The 12,901-nt window shown below is 36.2% G+C and overlaps 1 long non-coding RNA gene and 1 pseudogene across 1 annotated transcript in view; one reads left to right on the forward strand and one right to left on the reverse strand.

Annotated features, from left to right (window-relative positions):
• Positions 1-2,603: 2,603 nt before the first annotated feature.
• Positions 2,604-3,535, reverse strand: LOC129144328 (putative high mobility group protein B1-like 1; annotated as a pseudogene).
• A 6,513-nt stretch (positions 3,536-10,048) lies between these two features.
• LOC107975311 (uncharacterized) overlaps positions 10,049-12,901 on the forward strand; it is a 48,007-nt gene continuing 45,154 nt past the window's right edge. The window contains exon 1 of the long non-coding RNA XR_001718741.3: positions 10,049-11,340. This is a non-coding gene — a long non-coding RNA (uncharacterized LOC107975311). The remainder of the gene's footprint in view (positions 11,341-12,901) is intronic.

Here is a 12,901-nt window from a genome sequence, read left to right on the forward strand (position 1 = left end):
CACGTGATGCTGACATCTGTGGTTCCTGCTAGGCAATAGTTTAAATAGCCAAAATTCTAGACCATAACACCTTATATAAATACAAATTGGTTGAATATGTATGGGAAATTTATTTCTCAAAAACCATCTTCAAAGTTGTCCCTTGAGTAAATGCAAGACTCATGACCCTACTAGATATGTCTCTATGGTCATGTGGCTGTGCTGTTCATACTCTTTCACTCAAATCTGTCATTGCGTTGGTCAGGGAAACCCCCATCCTATGCTTTGTATTCAATTCTCTCTTTTTCACTTCACACTGTTAATCACATCTTCCCACCTGTCCCCAGTCCTTAAGTAGCCCAACTCTTCCTTCCAATTTTGTTGCACTTAATTTTCAAGATTTAAAGATAAATTTTTACTAAAAATTTTCCCCAATTGAATCAAACTATCCCAATCCATATCTCAGGGCCTCAATCAGTGTGCATATGGAAATAATACATGTATTAACTTTTTTGTAGTCTATCATGTATTCTATGTAAGCCACACATTTGTGTAGATAACATTTACTATGAGGGAAGAATAGATATTTAACTGTAATCCTCTCATGGATAAATTTCTTCTAGGTAGAGAAATATGTTAAGATTATGTCTTAATTAGGCAGAATGAGTAAGGAGTACCATGTTGCAGATAACAATGGGAGGTAATGATTTGTACCATGGCTTCTGGAACCACACACAGACTTGATTTGAATACCAAAATTTACAATCTATATGAGCTAAGCAATTTATCTGAACTTCTCTATACAAAGGGAATACTCAAGGGAGTACTTATTTCTTCATATTAAATGTTCAGTAAATCTTAGAACAACATTTTCTGTTTTGCAGAGAATAGTTAACACAGGCCTGCGGTTGTAAAAATATAGCATGACAAATTGCACTTTACCATCAATTTCATAACGTTGTACACAAGGATAAGGTGCTGAGTGAATAGATTCATTATTAATTGATAAATATATACCCTTGAAAGCTAGAGAATATGATCCTGAAGTCTTTGCTTTATAAAACTATAAGATTTGTTTTCCAGTTAAAAAATAAGATTATTATCTATACTTACAAAGCACCACATAGAACTCTTGTGCTTTTAAAATTAGGATTTTTTTAAAAAAATGGAAGATTCTTATTAACAAAACTCAAAACAAAATAATCTGTGACCTTTGTAATTATCGAGTTTATTTTCTGTAAGGTGTGAAATATCAAACTAGGTAATTCTTATTGGCTATAATTAATATATACAACATCTTTTAAAGTATTAATAATTCTGAAGCTTGTTTGTATGTCCGTTTGAAATCCAGAGAGAGTTTGAATGCAGATCCAAAACCTCAGTTTTTTTTCCATAGCTTTGCCTCTATTGTAACTTCTGTCATTGACAAATCATTGTGTCTTAAATTTGTTTGGTTGCTCAAGGCTTGCTTCCCCAAGTTTAAGCTGTTAACCTGCTGAGGGGAGTCAGGGTGTGAGGCAGGTAATTATAGGACAAACTTATGGGGTTTGTGTGTGAATTTTGGTCGTGAGGAAGATGTTGAATATGGATAGTTCCTAGGGAGGGAGATGCTAAAGGAAAACAATAATAGGAAAGAATACATTATGTATATTAAGGAAAGTAAAGAGCTTGGCTTTAGTAAACTGCCCATAGGATAGAATGGAGAAAGATAAATACAGTGGAGCATGTAAGGATCAACTGATAAACTCCCACGTGGTGGTGGGATTTGAATGCCCTGCTAAAAGTTTGCACTTTGCTATAAGTCTTGCTAATTAGAGAAATCACATGATGAAATATGTTTTAGTGATATTATCCAGGCATTTGTGTGTGCAAGAATGGCTTGGGTCCAGGAGAGATTGAAAGCAGGAACTCACTTAGAAGTCAGCTCAATCAATGCAGTGTGAGGTGAGAAGTGGTATCCTAGACAAGTAGCTGTGGCAATAAACAGGGCAGGACAAGAGAGGAAAAACAATTGCATTAAAAGAATCAGAGCATTGCATTTTGTCTGTTTGCATTTGAGGAAATAGAAGAATGGGAGAAATCTACCCTAACTAGAGGATGCAAGCCCAATGAACCAGCAAAACCGTGTCACAAACAGCGAGGCCAAGAGATGATTTGTTTGGTTTTACTTATGTTGCTTTAAGATGATTCCAGAATCTTTAAATTGAGATGCTTTGCTGTCACTTGACTGTCACCTAAGAGGGTCAAGAAGTAAAATGGAGAAGAAGCATACAGAAGAGGTGCTTGAACTATACAACCAAGTAAATTTTCTAATGAGATAAATTGAAAAGGAGAAGATACAGGGAGCTAAGGATGGGATCATGGAAAAGAGTAAAGAACTGCAGACAGGAGGAGGAATGGTCAGTGAGGTAGGAGATGAATCAGACAGAAGGCAAAGTGGAAGGGTCTCTTTCTTTTGTTTTAATAAAAAAGAATTGTGTATACTTGTAAGTATTCAGAATGACAACAAAAGAGCTGCGACTATTTTTTTGCAATTAAAGTGGTATTCAGTTAACAGAACAATAATTATTTTGCATAAGTTGCATCAGAGACAACCGAAAATGTAAAGAACTACCATCCCCATATATAACAAATTTGTGGTGTGCACCAACAAGAACCTGCTTTAAATTTCATGCCAATTTACAACCTCCATACTGTACCAGGCAAGGTTAGTGGCTATTGAGAATATCACCAAGACAGGGCTATTTAAAGACACAGTGGGTTAGTGTGTTAATTATACAAAAAAAGATACTGTATAGTTTAAAAACAAATCTTACATAGCCTTACATTTCAGTTTTTTTCTTTAAAATAAATGAGTTGTGTACAAGAGCGTTAAATGTTTTATAGACAAGAAAAAAACTATGCTAGAACCAACTTATTCATCATCATCATCTTCTTCATCTTCATCCTCTTAATCTTTCTCCTCCTCATCCTCTTCATCTTCCTCATTTTCCTCCTCTTCCTTTTTCTTACCTTTCTCAGCCTTGGCAACTCCCTCTTTAACTGCATCAGGTTTTCCTTTAGCTTGTTGTGGAGCAATATCCTTTTCATATTTTTTCTTCAGGTTCACAGCCTTCTTTTCCTAAGGATGCTTGTCATCTGCAGCTGTGTCATTCCACAGCTTTCCCACCTTCTTCACAACACCACCAATGGATAGGCCAGGATGGATGTTCTCCTTTGATTCTTTAGTGATACTTAGAACACAACAAGAAAAAGGCCAAAGGAGGCCTCTTGTGTGCATTGGGATCCTTGAACTTCTTTTTTGTCTCCCCTTTAGGAGGGATACAGGTTCTCATTTCTCTTTCATAACAGGTCTTGTTCGCCTCTGCCATATCTTCACATTTTTCTTTTCTCTTTAGCAGACATGGTCTTCCACCTCTCTGAGCACGTCTTAGAAAATTCTAAGAAATTGACCGGAGCGTCTTCGTGCTGCTTCTTGTGCTCCTCCCGACAAGTTTGCACAAGAATGCTGTGAAGACATTTTGCCTCTCAGCTTCTTAGGATCTCCTCTGCCCATGTTTCATTATTTTTCTTCAGCAAGGCACAGAGTCACCCTGTGCCAGTCCAGCTTTCACTTGCCCCAGTGCTGTCTCTATGGAGCTCAGTGTACTGCAATGATGGTGAGAGTGACAGCCAGACACAGACTCCCTGGAAGAGTTTATTGAATGATGAATAATTAATAGTACACCATGCAGCAGAGAACTAGGGGACAGGTTCCCAGGGAAGACTGTGTCCTCTTTAAATTTACAACTTGCCTCTCAATATTTATGCACAAACTGCTACATGATGTAAACATTGGTGTAAACATTGAAATATTTATCATAGAATAAATTTAGATAAAAATAAAACAAGATTACTAATTTTTGATTAAATTTATGTGAGAAAATAGGTACAGTCTTTTTAGCAAATTGCAAAGAAATTGATTTCTATAGCAGTAGTATAAGGATAATAATAAAAATTATGTAATATACTGAGCTACTGCAATCACAAAAGCATGTATACTATGATGTGAATGAACTACCCACACTTCTAATATCAGCCTCCTCACTGGAAGTGGATAAGATCGATCTCATCTACTCTCGTTCTGCAAGAATAGATCCCATCGATTCTTTGCTTTCTTTCTTTCCTTTCTTTTCTTTTTCTTTAGAGACAGGGTCTCACTCTGTTGCCCAGGCTGGAGTGCAGTGGTGCCATCATAACTCACTGCAGCCTCAAACTCCCAGGCTCAAGTAATCTTCCTGCATCAGCTTCCCAAATAGCTGGGACAACAGGTGTGTGCCACAACATCCAGCCAATTATTAATTTTTTTTATAGCAATGGGATTTTGCTATGTTGCCCAGCCCCATCTCAAACTCCTGGCCTCCAGCCACCCTTTAGCATTGGCGTCCCAAAGAGCTGGGATTACAGGCATGAGCCATTGTGCCTGACCCAGTTCTTTGCTTTCTAATGGGCCATTTCTGTCAGCAAATAAAAATGCTATTCAATTTTAACCTGTGATTTTAAATTTTTTTCTCAACTTCTTTTTTTCTCTTTCAGTTTTTGCCCATTTTCTCAAAAAAGGCGACTTTAACTGCTGCCTTCAATTTCTCTTTCCCCATTGCTTCTTGATCCATACTAAACAGTCTTTCATTCCTATCATTTCATTCCATCACAACAGCTTCTGTCAAAAGTCACCAGTGACCTCCATATTGCTAAATCCATTAGTCTCTCAGCCTTCCTGTCACTCAGCCTATCAGTAGCTTTTGACACTGGCAGTCACTTCTGAGAAAGACTTTCTTCACGTCGCAAACTACACATAACATGGCCCAAACAACTAACCTTTCAAACATGCTCCTCCTTCCATGGTAAAAGGCAATTCTATCATCCCCACGGCTTGGAGAAAAAAACCGTGTTGTTACCTTTGATTTCTTTCTCTGAAACCCCACATCCAGTCTGTTAGAAAACCCTACTGGCTCTACAATCAAAATATCTCCAGGAATATGGCCCCTTCTACTCCTGATGGAAGATGCTATCATCCCCCACCTTGGTTATTACTAGCCTCCCAACTCATTTCCTTGTTTCCACCCTGTGCTTTCCTATGGTCTATTCTACACAATAGCCAGAGATTCTTTTAAGCAGTTGTTGTATAATAAAATTTCTTTGTTTGAAACTCTCGAATAACCTCCTATGTAACTCAGAGTAAAAGCCAAACTCCTTATGATGGCCTATAAGATCCTACATAACCCGATGCCTGCTACTTCTCTGATCCTGATGTTCCCGATAACCTTGATATGCTCACCTTAGGAAAACTGAAGTTGATGAGTCCTTTGCTTGGATACTCATGTGGCTCACTGTCTCAATTCTTTTAGGAATTTGCTCAGATTTTACCTTTTCAATGGGACCCTTCTTGACCTGCCTATTTAAAATGATAAGTCCTGGCCCCTAGTCCCATACCATACTTTATTTTTCTTTTCTGCACTTGCAACCTTATGACAACATTTTTTTTTTTTTTTTATGAACTCCATCGGAGTAGGAGTTTGTTTTTTCATTCTAGTATTCAAGCACTTAGAACTGATTCTGGCCCATAATAGGAACTCAATATATATGAATGAATTAAAATAAAAACAAAATTAGCCTAATTTGATTTAATGAAATTGCTTGCATTCACCTTATATTGAACATCTGGAAAGTTGTTTCTATTGACTTTGGAGTATTTTAGATTCTGATCCAGTGATAATCCAATGATATATTTCAAGTGTTGTTTAAGTGTTTTAGGAAATATTGGTTTCAATGGGAGTATTACTTTATGGAAAGTAATCTACATTTGTAGTAAATGCATCAAGAAACTGATATATGTGAGAAGGTCCTGGCATGGATTATCAGTGATTATCAGCTTCATAACCATGTTCTCCTGGCTATAAATATGTCTCACTTTCCATACTCAATGATTTAATGAGAGGCAGTGTGGTCAAATGGAAAGAATCTGAAATTTCAAGTCTGAAGTCTAGGTTACTCATCAATTGGGTGACCTTGCGTAAATTACTTAACTTTTGGGGGGATATTTTCCTCCTTTAAAAAAATGATAACAACAGTGAGTTGATTGTAACAATTAAATGAAGTCTAAGAAACTTGTTGAGAGCATGTACTTCATTTTGTTCATTGTTGTGTTCTCAGAAACTGTCACGTGTGAACAGTGAGTGGCACATAGTATGATCAATAAAATAAATATTTGTTGAATGAATGAAAGAATAACGTGTGCAAAGAACCCAGACAAGTGCCTGGCACAATGTAGTCACTTAAAAAATGGTAGTACAGGCACAGCGTCTCTTGCCTGTAATCCTAGCATTTTGAGAGGCTGAGGCAGGAGTATTGCTTGAATCCAGGAGTTTGAGACCATCCTGGGTAACATAAGGAGAGCCCATCTCTATTAAAAAATACAACAGTTAGCCAGGTGTGGTGGTGAGTGCCTGTAGTTCCAGCTACTTGGGAGGCTGACATGTGAGTTTCGTTTGAGCCAGGGAGGTTGAGGCTGCTGTGAGCCACTGCACTCCAGCCTGGGTAACAAAGCAAGACTCTGTCTTAAAAACAAAGGTAGCTATTATAATAGGTGTTAGTAAATTAACTGTATTTCTTTAGTTATACTATATTGAAGAGCATAGAGTAGATTCTGGCTGACTTTAGCTGTTTATTCCTCTTTAGATAGATTTGAAGATGTTTGATTGAGCTTACAGAATATTTTTAACACTGGAACTAGAAAGTATTTTCACTTGCTTTTCTCTTGATGAAAAGAACAATTAAGTACCGACAGTATAGCTGTAGTTAAAATAGAAGCTGCAATAAATTTTGGTTAACAGTTAATGTCAAAACAGTTTTTTGGAGTTTTTCTACAAATTTGGTGGTAGAACTATAAGTAAGTGGTCCTGAGGCTTTCAATTGAACTGTTCACCCATGGCCTCCTTGCACAATGCTACCAGAGTAGGACCTGGATGTAGCAATTACCCAGTTATACCACCTTGAAAACAGACCTCTGCTGATGTATTCAATGGCTTTTAGGACAGCATTGCCCTTTGGACACAGAGGAGTTAACAGCAGAAGAACTAGAATTGGAAATCTAAGTTCAGGTCCCATGGATTCAGTAACTAGCCATGTAATATTAAATTATTCGACTCAGTTCCTGATCTGTTAAAGATGGATAAAAAATACACAGCTTGTCCACCTTTCAATGTAATTTAGAAAGGAAAAGTATATATTTTACCTAAGGATGTTGCTATGGTCTGAATGTTGTGAATGTTTGTGGCCTCCTAAAATTCATACATTGAAAACCTAATCACCAATTTAATGGTATTAGGAGGTGAGGCTTTTGGGAGGTGATTAGGTCATGGAGGCAGAGCCCCCATGAATGGGGTTTGTGTCCTTATAAACAGGGCTGTCCCCGACTATGTTAGGAAACAGTGGGAATGTGCCATCCATGAACCAGAAAAATGGGCTCTCAACAGACAGCAAATTTGCCTTAATCTTGGATTTCCTAGCTTTCAGAAATGTGATAAATAAATTTCTTTTGTTTATAAGCTACCTAACTTCTGGTATTTTGTTATAGCAGTCAGAACAGACTAAGACAGATGCTTTCGCAGCAAGCAACAAAATAACAACTAAAGCTTGTTTAAATAAAGGGAAAGTTTTCATAAGATATTAGATATATGAAACCAAAGGTAGGATGTGTAGGCAGGCCTGAGTGAGGTGCTGAAATAGAGAACTAGAAAGCCCTCAGAAACCACAGCATTTTAATCCACCCACTTTCTCTGCATCATTTGTGTTCATCACATAGCGATGGGTTTCTTTCTTTTCTTGGTTTTCTTCATAAACCAGCTCTGTTGGTTGGCTTATTAACACAAAAAAGTCTTTAGGTGGTAATCCCAGCCACGAATTCAGTAACTTGACAGGTAGAGTACCCTCAGAAAATGAACTGGGCCTCTCTGTATTTTAACTGGAAATTCTCCGAAGAGAGAATCACAGAGACTGCACTTGGATTAGGTGTCCTTTGGGTCCAATCAGCCATGCCTGGGTTCTGGGTCATATGTCTTTCTGTGCATTCAGTGAGTCCTGTGGGAACATTCTCTCTGAGAAAGGGGGTATGAGTAGATCTTAAAAGAGTGTTAGGAAGCACAGGGAAATCATGGGCAAACAAAATGATTGATTTTTCCAGTCCAAGTCTTTAAATTTAATTGGAGATTAAAAATAAATATGTGAAAAATTTAAACCAATAATATGTATGTCTTTCCCCATATCTTGATTTTTTTTATGCAGAACAGATTTATATTGTTAAGATAAGTGAGTTTCTATGATTCAAAAAAGTTAATTTTGCTCAAAGAGGTGTCTAATTACAAATACAGAGTAGTACAGGGCAGAAGTGTATGTTCAGAGTGTTTCATTTGGTTATAGTCCTACAACTTTCTTTTTCCCCATGTCAGAGTTTCCCACTTACTTAATGTTCAATTCTTTTATCTGAAAATAAAAACAAAACAAAGCAGGACAAATAGGCAAACAAAAAACTCAGGAGAACGTTTTGACCCTTATGAAAAGACAGAAAAACAGAGATTGTTTGGAAAGTCTTCAAAAAGTTATGTTTGGTCTCTGAGGTATATGATTTGTTTTTATTTCTGTTTACGTAATGCATTTTATATATTATTATTAAATATAAACATATTAAATATTATGTAATATTTATGTTACACATGTATTTATATTACCAAGTCAGCATTGGATGGGCTCCAGTGTGTTTTTGGTTACCTCAAAGTAACCTGAAGGCTCTCTTCTTTCTCTTTATTAATGTCTTTGCCAGCATTTCTAAATGAACTTTATTTGTATCTCACTTAGCAGCAGGTATTGTTCACAAGAAGTTTGGGGAATATAGAATAGTATAAAAATGGAAACAAGACATGGATAATCACACTACCTACAGGCAACCGTTGTTCATATTTTGTCATGGTATTTTTTTCAGCATTTTTTTCACGATTTTTAAATAAACCTTTTTTCATAATGGAGGCCATATATACCAAGCGCATATATGGCTTGGTACTCTGTTTTTCTCACTCAAGATTTTATTATATGAAGTTTCTTATGTCATTAAAGTTTTTATATACATTGTTAGCAACGTCATAATGTTCTATTCGTGGATGTGACATGTAGTAAAATTTTGCTTACCTATACCCTAACAGTGGACATTGAAATTGTTTCTTATTTTACTTTATTATAACTGCATTATGTGACAATGTATATTTTTGGTGTATAATCTGTGTCCAAGTTTTGGTTATTCCTGTGGAATAAATTTCCAGAAACATAATTACTTGATCAAATTTTGCACACTCTTCATGTTTCTGAAACCACTTCAAATTTTCTTTCCAGAATTCTTGTACCATTTTGCAAGCCCTTCAACACTGAAAAGATGTCTCTTCTGGCACCCTTTGTAGTATTAAGTATAACCATTAAAAACAAAACAAAACAAATAAAACTGCTAACTTTTATAGGGGAAAAAAATCTTCCCTTGTTGATGAGTAGTGAGATTGACATTATTTTCTCAGTGATGATTTTCTCATATATTATTAGTCACTTGAAGTTTTTCTGGGGAGCATCTGTTTGCATCATTTTTCCTTTTGGGGTTTTCTAATGTTTTCCTTAATAACTTTTATGAACCTTTTGTTTGTTAAAAATATAAGCATTTGCCATGTAACTTAGAAGTATCTTTTTTTTTTTTAACATATAGATGCGTTACACTTTTAATCATTAAATCTAATGTTCTTTTGGTTTTCAACTTTATTTTTCTTTCAACTTTTTGTTTTAAAATTTCCAGACTCAGAAAAATCAAAAGAATAATCCAATGAGCCCTGTATACTCTTTACTTAGATTTCACAAGCTGATAAAAGTTTGTCACATTTTCTCTCGTTTCTCTGTCTTCAATATATGATACATACATATACATATATGTATATATATGTGTATATATAAATATATGAGAGAGATTTCTTTATTATTATTGAACTATTTGAAAGTAAGCTTCAGACGTCATGACACTGGGCTGCTATCTTCTTCATTGTGCATCTCTTAAGAATATGGACTTTCTCCTGTGTACTTCAATACCATTAAAACACCTAAGACAATTAACAAAAATTACATAATATCTTTTTAAAAAATTAATTAATTTTTTTTGAGACGACGTTTCATTCTTGTTGCCCAGGCTGGAGTGCAGTGATGTGATCTTGGCTCACTGCAACCTCCGCCTCCCACGTTCAAGCAATTCTCCTGCCTCAGCCTCCCGAGTAGCTGGGATTACAGGTGCCTACCATCATGCCCAGCTAATTTTTGTATTTTTAGTAGACACGGGGTTTCACCATGTTGGCCAACCTGGTCTTGAACTTCTGACCTCAGATAATCCACCTGCCTTGGCCTCCCAAAGTATTGGGATTACAGGTGTGAGCCATGGTGCCTGAACAAAAATTACATAATATCTAATATCCAGTCCTTATTTGAATTTTTCCTATTGCTCCTCAAATAAGTCTTTCATTATTTTATAGTCTTTTATTACTTTATCCAAAATCCAGTTAGGTTTCATCATTGCATCTTTTGCATGACTGTTTAGTTTACTGAAGATTGTTCTTAAAATTTGTTTAAGAATGTCCTTTTTAAAGAGGAGATTACATGGGTTTTACCTATATTTTCTACTAGTTTAAAATTTCTTTTTGTAGTAACACACTTTTATATTGAACTGGAATTTATTTGGGTTATGGTTTCTGCTGGATGTCTCAGATTGTTTTTCTTTCTAAATAGCTTATTTCATTCCAGCAAAACTGTCTTAGGATCTGGCCCATTGATATTATACCAATTCCATATGTATATATAATTGTAGATTTGTAATGGATTTTAATATATAGTAGGTCTAATCACCATTATCGTCATTTCCATTGTTCTTTTTTTGAATAGTTGCACATGTTTCTTCCCTTAAATAAATATTATAATCTTTTCTTTCCACATTGTATAAAGAATAGCACATTTGTATGTTCACTGAGATTCTAGTAACCCTCTATAACTATCTTTTACTAAAGTTTCATTGTTTTCTTGCTTGATAACTCTCAGTACTTGATAGGAATTTTAATCTATATTAATGTCACTCAATAGGTTTCAAAGCTTAGGTGAATATGTATAGAATATTGTCTTAGGTGAACATATATAGGTAAATATTTATTGTTTGTTCACTCATAAATATTCTAAATTGTATTCCAACATGAAGCCACAGAGAGCCACAACTCTGCACAACATTGACTTCTGAGAGAGGAGGAAGGAAGAAACCAGGTCAGGCAGGGAGTTAGGGTGGGTCCTTGGTAAAACTTCCAACTAAGAACAGCCTGAAAATCAAGCTGCAGGCCCCAAAATGGAAACACCTACTATGAACCCAGATGAACAAATTCCACTCCTTTTTTGGACATATTTCTCTCTCCTTCGTGTGCCTTTTTCTTGTTTCATGTGCTTTCTCCTGATTGGTCCTTACTGTTCACCTATTTTACATATTCTGTGATTGGCTCAGGGCCAAATCTTCGTTTGGATAAAGTAACATCACTCCAGCCCCTGTTTGGTTGTGGGCCAAGCCTTCACCTCTGCCTCCAAATGATTCTTTTCACTATCCTTTCTCTTTCTGAGTGGTGCCTTCTCCAAGATGTGCAGACCAGTCCTCCTTCCCAGGCCATAAAACCCCCGAACTTAGCTCCTCAGCCAGCAACCCTATTTTGGGTCCTCTCTCCTTGCTGAGAGCTTTTCTGTCACTTAAGAAATACGACTCTGCCTTACTCACTCTTGGTGGCTGTGTGCCTTATTCTTCTTGGTCATGAGACAAGAACCTGGAGCTTGCCTGTGGTGGGAATAAAAGAGCTGTAACACTCCCTCCCACTCAACCAACAACAGGAGTGAAAAAGCTACAAGATTTCCACCTCTGTCTTCTCCCAAAATCCACTCCTATTGCTTTTATGAAATTGCACTTTGGCATGAGGCCATTATCTTTGATTGTAGCAAAGATGCCCCTATTATTAATAAATATGTTGCTGTATCCACATTTAGGATGTTGCTTGTTACAAGACATGGGGTCCAGCTTATGAGAACCTCAAGGGAAAGCATTCTCTCTAGCCTCACTATAAGGAGTACTTTTCCCAAATAGTTGTTATGTTTGAATCTTATGAATATTGAATCTTATAAATTGAATTTATGCTTTTGTTGCTTGAAATCATAGAGCCAAATTTGTGACCCATAGATAACAGGCATACAAAGTGTCATTAATTCATTTATTTTTTCAGGTCTCCAACAGGGATTAATGAAAAATTTAAAATATTCCCAATTGCCCTTCCTACTTTTCTTCTGTGGGTATATACTGACATCCAAATGGTGTTCATACTACCTGTTTGAATTGCTGTTTTAATTGGCCTATTTGAGATTTTTTTCCTTTCTTTTAAAAATATTGCAAACTCACCTATAAACTGAAGGAATGATTTCAGGGTGCAGTTAAAGAATGGAGAGAATACCCACCATGGTAGTAATGAGCTTGAGTCTCATATTTTAAAGGGACTGTAAGTTTAGCTTTGCTCTGTCACTGGAACAGAAGTGTTGTAAACACTTGAAAATCATGACATCCAGGCTTATGATCCCTTTGCTCCATCCCCTTCTATAAACCTTCATTCATGCCCTTCAAAATATGAGAAAATTGACCTCATTACTATTTATAGAGATTTTACTTCCACAAAAGCTCAAGGCTCTTCAGGGGCTCTTAATACTACACACCTATTGCAAAGATTTAAATCAATACATTATTATATATTCCAAAATATTCTTGTAAAGAAAGAGTATACCACATTCCCACTTTACTAGT

The sequence above is a fragment of the Pan troglodytes genome, chromosome 5 (assembly GCF_028858775.2).
Source record: "Pan troglodytes isolate AG18354 chromosome 5, NHGRI_mPanTro3-v2.0_pri, whole genome shotgun sequence".
NCBI classification, from domain to species: Eukaryota; Metazoa; Chordata; class Mammalia; order Primates; family Hominidae; genus Pan; species Pan troglodytes.